This window comes from Hyperolius riggenbachi, chromosome 1, assembly GCF_040937935.1.
Source record: "Hyperolius riggenbachi isolate aHypRig1 chromosome 1, aHypRig1.pri, whole genome shotgun sequence".
NCBI classification, from domain to species: Eukaryota; Metazoa; Chordata; class Amphibia; order Anura; family Hyperoliidae; genus Hyperolius; species Hyperolius riggenbachi.
In genome coordinates this window covers 4,959,368-4,967,304 of record NC_090646.1, presented here as the reverse complement: position 1 = coordinate 4,967,304, position 7,937 = coordinate 4,959,368, and the positions used below count along the sequence as shown (strand labels likewise).

Sequence of the window (7,937 nt, the reverse complement as noted above, 5' to 3'; positions counted from 1 at the left end):
TGTCCTGCCGCAAAGTCTTGAGCTTCTGCTCAGCGGTAGAGGCAATGTCCGGATCATCATAAATTATAGCCATGGCTTTAAAAAATGCCTCAACCGAGGCTAGAGCCTCATTCCCTGGCTGGAGATTATATGCCCAGGTCTGGGAATCCCCTGACAATAGAGTCTTAATAAACATAATTCTTTGTGCTACCGTTCCTGAAGAATTAGGTCTCAACTCAAAGTACAATAACACTCGATTTCTGAAGTTCTGAAAGTCAGATTTATGGCCAGAAAACTTTTCAGGTACAGGCATGCATATGTCTGTGCTAAGAGGAGATCGCACTGTATCCACAGCCGTCTGTAAGGTTTTTGCAGACCCAGACAAGGCATTGATCTGGATCTAATGATCTTCCAGCACTCGGATGAAATGTTCCACCGAGGTGGCGAGTGCATCCAGACGGCTGTTGAGTGCGTTTGGGTTTGGTCTGCTGTTCTGTAACGATCGGTGTCAACACACAGAGAGAATCTGATTATTGGTGATCTGCAGTATCACCAAGAATACAGATCTATACCTGATTATGGATGATCTGCAGAATCACTAATAATACAGATATAGCGCTAACTTCTGGACACCTCTAGATATATATATATGGTGAGTGTTTGGTGTAACAGCATGACTTTGAGCAACCCACCTGATAAACAGGTGACCCTAAGTAGTACAGAAGATACTGCTATGGAGGGTACAGAAACCTTCCAGCAGCCTGAGACTCTCCAAGGGGTGAAGTCAGGCTGAAGGTAGGAAGGACCAGAGAGTGAGTGACACCTGAAGGTGGATGTCACTGACTGATTTTGGAGACTATCTCTTAAGTGGAGAGAGATAGCTCTCGAGGTCGGGCAAGCCAGGTCGGCAATACACAGACAGATAAAGTACAAAGACAGAAGGCTGATTCGGTATCCAAGTCAGGCAGGGTTTGGCAACGTGATATCAGATATGCGTGGTACCGAATCAGAAAGCAGAGGTATAGTCAGGAAAGCAACAGGTCATAACAAATAACAAACAATGCCTAGTCTTGGGTATGAGGTCCATGGTCTCTACACCCTGGAACTAGTCTGAAGAATAACAGAATAATAACACAAGTAATCTGAGTGCTTCCACGTAGTGATCGCAATGGCAGACAACCTGAGAGTGGCCAGCAGTAACCATATATAGCGCAGTGCTCTCTGGCGCCACCCTGAAGTGATCAACCAATGGTTACCAGCTCTGAGGTCAGCTGACCGGCCTGGTCAGCTGATCCCTCCTTAGCCATCATAAAAGTTCTGCCTTTCAGCGCGCGTGCGCGTATTCCTAAACCTGTATGAACTAACAGGCTCAGCCACACTAGCTGCACGCTGCTGCGTGCAAACCGCTGCGCTGGACACGGAACCAGCCGCCTTGCTGTCAGTACATGCGGCGGCTTTTCCGCGCTCTGCCATGTCACTAGATGCACGCTTCCGCGTGCAAACCCGCCGCGTTGGATGCGGAATCAGCCGCCTTGCTGTCAGTACACGCGGCGGCTTTTCCGCGTTCTCTCACAAGAAGTAGTATAATGTGTTTTGGGGTGAATTTTTTACACATACCCATGCTAGGTGGGAGAAATATCTCTGTAAATGAACAATTGTGTGTAAAAAATCAAAAAATTGTAATTTACAGAGATATTTCTCCCACCCAGCATGGGTATATGTAAAAATACACCCCAAAACACTTTATACTACTTCTCCAGAGTACCGCGATACCACATATGTGACACTTTTTGCAGCCTAGGTGCGCTAAGGGGCCCAACGTCCTATTCACAGGTCATTTTGAGGCATTTGGTTTCTAGACTACTCACGGTTTAGGGCCCCTAAAATGCCAGGGCAGTATAGGAACCCCACAAGTGACCCCATTTTAGAAAGAAGACACCCCAAGGTATTCCGTTAGGTGTATGGTGAGTTCATAGAAGATTTTATTTTTTGTCACAAGTTAGTGGAAAATGACACTTTGTGAAAAAAACAATAAAAATAAATTTCCGCTAACTTGTGACAAAAAATAAAATCTTCTATGAACTTGTCATACACGAAATACCTTGGGGTGTCTTTTTTTTCTAAAATGGGGTCACTTGTGGGGTTCCTATACTGCCCTGGTATTTTAGGCGCCCCAAACCGTGAGGAGTAGTCTGGAAATCAAATGCCTCAAAATACTGTTCAGGGGTATAAGCATCTGCAAATTTTTATGACAGGTGGTCTATGAGGGGGCAAATTTTGTGGAACCGGTCATAAGCAGGGTGGCCTCTTAGATGACAGGTTGTATTGGGCCTGATCTGATGGATAGGAGTGCTAGGGGGGTGACAGGAGGTGATTGATGGGTGTCTCAGGGGGTGATTAGAGGGGAAAATAGATGCAATCAATGCACTGGGGAGGTGATCGGAAGGGGGTCTGACGGGGATCTGGGGGTTTGGCCGAGTGATCAGGAGCCCACATGGGGCAAATTAGGGCCTGATCTGATGGGTAGGTGTGCTAGGGGGTGACAGGCGGTGACAGGAGGTGATTAATGGGTGTCTCAAGGTGTGATTAGAGGGGGGAATAGATGCAAGCAATGCACTGGCGAGGTGATCAGGGCTGGGGTCTGAGGGCGCTCTGAGGGTGTGGGTGGGTGATTGGGTGCCCTAGGGGCAGATAGGGGTCTGATCTGATGGGTAGCAGTGACAGGTGGTGACTGGGTGATTGATGGGTGATTGACAGGTGATTGACAGGTGAGCAGTGTCTTTTACAGGGAAGAACAGATGTCAATAATGCACTGGCAAATTGATAAGGGGGGGTCTGAGGGCAATCTGAGCATGTGGGCGGGTGATTGGATGCCCGCAAGGGGCAGATTAGGGTCTGATCTGATAGATAACAGTGACAGGTGGTGATAGGGGGTGATTGATGGGTAATTAGTGGGTGTTTAGAGGAGAGAACAGATGTAAACTGTGAGGAAACGCGGAAAAGCCGCCGCAAGTGCTCAGAGTGAGGCGGCTGTTTCCGCGTCCAACATGGCGGCACAACGCAAAGAAACCGCCGCATGCCGCATGGGTAGAGCAGTGGAGTCCGCGTTGGATGCGGCGGATGGCGCGCATAGCAATACTACTGACCTTGTGGTTGGACGCGTTGGAGAGCGGTGCGGCGGCCCCCGCACCCGAATCAGCGGATACATTGCAAGACATGTCTGGTGTTGCTGGGACTGCTAGTCCACACAGGTTCAGAAGGATGCGCGCGCGCACTGAGAGGCAGAGCTTATATGACAGCCAGAGAAGAGTCAGCTGACCAAGCTGGTCAGCTGACATTTTCACCACTTTCCATTGGTCCAGCACTTAGGGGTGGCGCTGGAGAGCGCTATAGTATATATACTGGGTGCTGGTCATTTCTCTGGTGTCTGGCGTTGCGATCACTACGTGGTAGCACTCAGACCTTGTCTGTGTTCTAGCATAGTTTCCAATGGTGTTGATGATCAAGGAACTCACACCTTAGCATTAGGAATATTGAACTGTATTATTTGTTATGACCTTCTGCCTGCCAGACTATTCCTCTGAACTCTGATTCTGTACCTTGCTATTTCTGATATCCTGTTGCCAAACTCTGCTCGTTCCTGGACTCTGTATTTGCCTCCTGATTCTGTACCTTGCTATTCTGATACTCCGTTGCCAAACCCTGCCTGTTCATTGGATTCCGTATCTGCCTCCTGAATCTGTACCTTATCTGTCTGTGTGTTAACGACCTGGCTTACCCGACCTCGAGAACTGGCCTTACTGTTAGAGGCAGTTCCCAGACCTGTTAGTGACACCCTCTCACTGGTGTCACTCACGCTCTGTCCTTCCTACTCTCAGCCTAGCTCCTCCCCCGGGAGAGTCTAGGCCTATGGAAGGAACATACTTCTGTGCAGTACTCAATGTATTACTGTTGCACCGAACACTCACTTGTTATCTCAGGTGTCCAGAGGTTAGTAGATATATCTGATTATCGGTGATACTGCAGATCATCAATAATCGGGTATATTCTGCATTCTCCGTGATACTGCAGTTCACCGGTAATCAGACCCTCTCTGTGTTACACCGATCGTTACATACACAATGCACTTGGGAGGTGATCTGATGGCGGGTCTGCGGGCGATCTGATGGTGTGGGTGGGTGATCAGATTGCCCGCAAGGGGCAGGTTAGGGGCTGATTGATGGGTGGCAGTGACAGGTGGTGACAGGGGGTGATTGACGGGTGATTGACAGGTGATTGACAGGTGATCAGTGGGTTATTACAGGGAAGAACAGATGTAAATAATGCACTGGCAAATTGATAAGGGGGAGTCTGAGGGCAATCTGAGCATGTGGGCGGATGATTGGGTGCCCGCAAGGGGCAGATTAGGATCTAATCTGTTGGGTAACAGTGACAGGTGGTGATAGGGTGTGATTGATGGGTGATTGATGGGTAATTAGTGGGTGTTTAGAGGAGAGAACAGATGTAAACAATGCACTTGGGAGGTGATCTGATGGCGGGTCTGCGTGCAATCTGATGGTGTGGGTGGGTGATCAGATTGCCCACAAGGGGCAGGTTAGGGGCTGATTGATGGGTGGCAGTGACAGGTGGTGACAGGGGGTGATTGATGGGTGATTGACAGGTCATTGACAGGTGATCAGGGGGGATAGATGCATACAGTACACAGGGGGGGAAGCATCTGGGGAGAATCTGAGGGGTGGGGAGGGTGATCAGGAGCCCCCAGGGGGCAGTTTAGGGCATAAAAAAATAGCGTTAACAGATAGTGACAGGGAGTGATTGATGAGTGATTAGGGGGGTGATTGGGTGCAAACTGTGGTCTGGGGGGTGGGCAGGGGGGGAGTCTGAGGGGTGCTGTGGGTGATCAGGGGGCAGGGGGGGCAGGTCAGTGTGTTTGGGTGCAGACTAGGGTGGCTGCAGCCTGTCCTGGTGGTCCCTCGGACACTGGGACCACCAGGGCAGGAGGCAGCCTGTATAATATGCTTTGTATACATTACAAAGCGTATTATACGCTTCAATTGCAGTGATCGAGGGGTTAACAACCCACCAGCGCTTCCGAACGGCCGGCGGGTTGACGTCGCGGGTGGGCAGAGCCAGTTGCCGGGGGAGGCGCGCATCACCAGTGACGCGATCGCTCCCCAGGCATGCTGAAAGGACGCAATGCCGATGGGCGTATTGCGGTCCTTTCGGCGTCCACTTTGCCGCCGCCCATCGGCTGTGGGCGGTCGGCAATTGGTTAAAATCCGAATTGATCCGGATCCAGATACCCAGATATTCGGATCCGGTTCAGATATCCGAATCCGGCCTTTTAGATATCCACGTGAACGCAGATATCCGGACGCTTTATCAGCGGATGTCCGACCTATTCGGATATCTGGATAGAAAAACCGGAAGTGATCTTTAAAATGCTTCTAAACCGTTTTGAAAGCTAAAAAACCCTCCTACCTCCTCCTCCTCCTCCTTGTTCAAGGATCTTGAATTCCAATTCCAATTGTGGTGTCACAGTTCACTCATCTGTTCAACTACAAGAAAGGCCCAGGAGTAGTCTTAGCTACCGTAATATTTATGTTACGGGAGGGCCCCTATTACACTTTCTCTTACAGGGCTATGGAAACCGTTTTGCCCATGCGATAAAGCGAGGTGCTAAAATGAAATCATGCCTAGCAGAGGATGGTTTTGATCCATCAACCTCTGGGTTATGGGTCCAGCACACTTCTGATGCGTCACTCTGCTTACATTTGTGTATAACCTTCAAGTTTAAGAAAGGTACGTTAGTTTAAATAGTTACACTACTATGTTACAGCAAGGCCCTAATGACACTTTCTCTTACGGGGCTATGGCCACCGATTGGCCCATGTGGTAAAGCAAGGTGTAAAAAACAAAGTACACCTAGCAGGGGATGGTTTCAATCCATCGACCTCTGGGTTTTGGGCTCAGCACGCTTCCACTGCACCACTCTGCTGCCATACAGCAGATGCTTTGTTGTAGGAAAAAGTGAGTGAGACCGCTTAGCCGTACGGAAAAATGGGCACTCCTTTGCCTACTTCTTTCTGGCCTTTGTCATCATGAAAGGATCATAGAAATATATGTAGAGATTTGATATATACAGGTTAAACTTCTTGGAGCAGACTTTTTTCCTCCCTCCACAAGCCACACATGCATCCACATAAAATCGTTTAGCAACAGCAGTGTGCACAGTCTCTGTGGTGCAAGCGGTTAGCACATTTGGCTGTTAACCAAAAGGTTGGTGGTTCAAGCCCACCCAGGGACAGCCTTGCCTTTTGTGTTCAACAGTTGTCCAAAGAGAACCCCAGATTGCCATGTAGAATTATCTCTCTCTCTGGGCTTGAACCACCAACCTCTCGGTTAACAGCCGAGCACGCTAACTGCTTGCACCGCAGAGCCTGTGCACACTGTTGTTGGTAAACAATTTTATGGGGATGTATGTGTGTCTTGTGGAGGGAGGAAAAAAGTCTGCTCCAAGAAGTTTAACACCACTTTAAACAAAACCTGTATATATCAAATTTCTACATATATTTCTATGATCCTTTCATGATGACAAAGGCCAGAAAGAAGTAGGCAAAGGAGTGCCCATTTTTCTGTACGGCTAAGCGGTCTCATTCCCTTTTTCCTACAATGAAGCATTTGCTGTATGGCATCAGAGTGGCGCTGCATAAGAGTCCATAACCCAAAGATCGACGGATTGAAACCATCCTCTGCTAGGTGTACTTTGGTTTTCACACCTTGCTTTACCACATGGGACAATCGGTGGCCATAGCCCCGTAAGAGAAAGTGTCATTAGGGCCTTGCTGTAACATAGATAGTAGTGTATCTATTTCAACTAATGTACCCTTCTTAACTTAATGATTGCATACAAATGTAAGCAGAGTGGTGCAGCAGGAGTGTGCTGGGCCCATAACTCAGAGGTTGATAGATCGAAACCATCCTCTGCTAGGCATGATTTCATTTTTGCACCTCGCTTTATCACATGGGCAAAACGGTTTCCATAGCTCTGTAAGAAAAAGTGTAATAAGGGCCCTGCATACATATTAGGGTAGCTAAGACTACTCCTGGGCCTTTTTTGTAGTTGAAGAGATGAGTGAACCACCACACTTAAAAAAAATAAAAAACTGAAAAACAGCAAACAGAGAAGCTTCCCCATATTGGAGCATTGGATTTGGTAAAGTCTTAAGCCAATGTGTTATAAGACACAAGTAAGCTTTAGGTTAGCAGGAATGGTTGCATGGCCACCTAGCTTTTCATCCTTCCCACCCTTGCCCTTGAATCTTCCAGACTTCAAATTGCTGTCCTTTGCTGTGTGTGTTGCACCAGCATCATCCAGGGAGGCACATGATCTTTCTGAAGTCTTGAATTGAAGTCTGTAAGCAGTATCACCATGTGTCCCACTGCTTTCATCTAGCAAATTAGGCAAATAAGCAAGCTCATTTTTCTCTTGGATATATCACAATGGTACATGCTAGACTGGCTTCACCATGTAGTATTGGTGGTGGTATAGTGGTGAGCATAGCTGCCTTCCAAGCAGTTTCCTTGGGTTAAATTCCTGGCCAATGCATGTGAGCTGGCATTTGACATCCTACACATCCCTGGAAGACAAGATCCATGAACGAGGAGGAGGAGAAGGGAGGAGGGAGGAACACATGGTGATACTGCTTACAGGGTTCAAGAGGGATGTTTTTTTTTTTTGCCGCCGGAATGGAAATTGCAGTAATCGGATCCAGATATCTGCCGGATATCCGGGTATGTGGCTAAATATCCACATAGAGCTATCCGGATTTGGGCCCCGGTATCCGGGATCTGGATCCAGCCGGATAGCGTAAAAATGGTCGGATATCCAGGTTACCCGGATATCCGGAATCCGGATGAGCAACCCTGCTGATGAGTCTTGATAGAGTCAGAATTTG

At 48.2% G+C, this 7,937-nt stretch overlaps 1 non-coding gene across 1 annotated transcript; it reads left to right on the top strand.

Moving 5' to 3' along the window:
• Window positions 1-6,212: 6,212 nt before the first annotated feature.
• TRNAN-GUU (transfer RNA asparagine (anticodon GUU)) lies at window positions 6,213-6,286 on the top strand. The gene has a single exon. It is a non-coding gene; the product is annotated as a tRNA-Asn (tRNA).
• The last annotated feature ends 1,651 nt before the right edge of the window (window positions 6,287-7,937 follow it).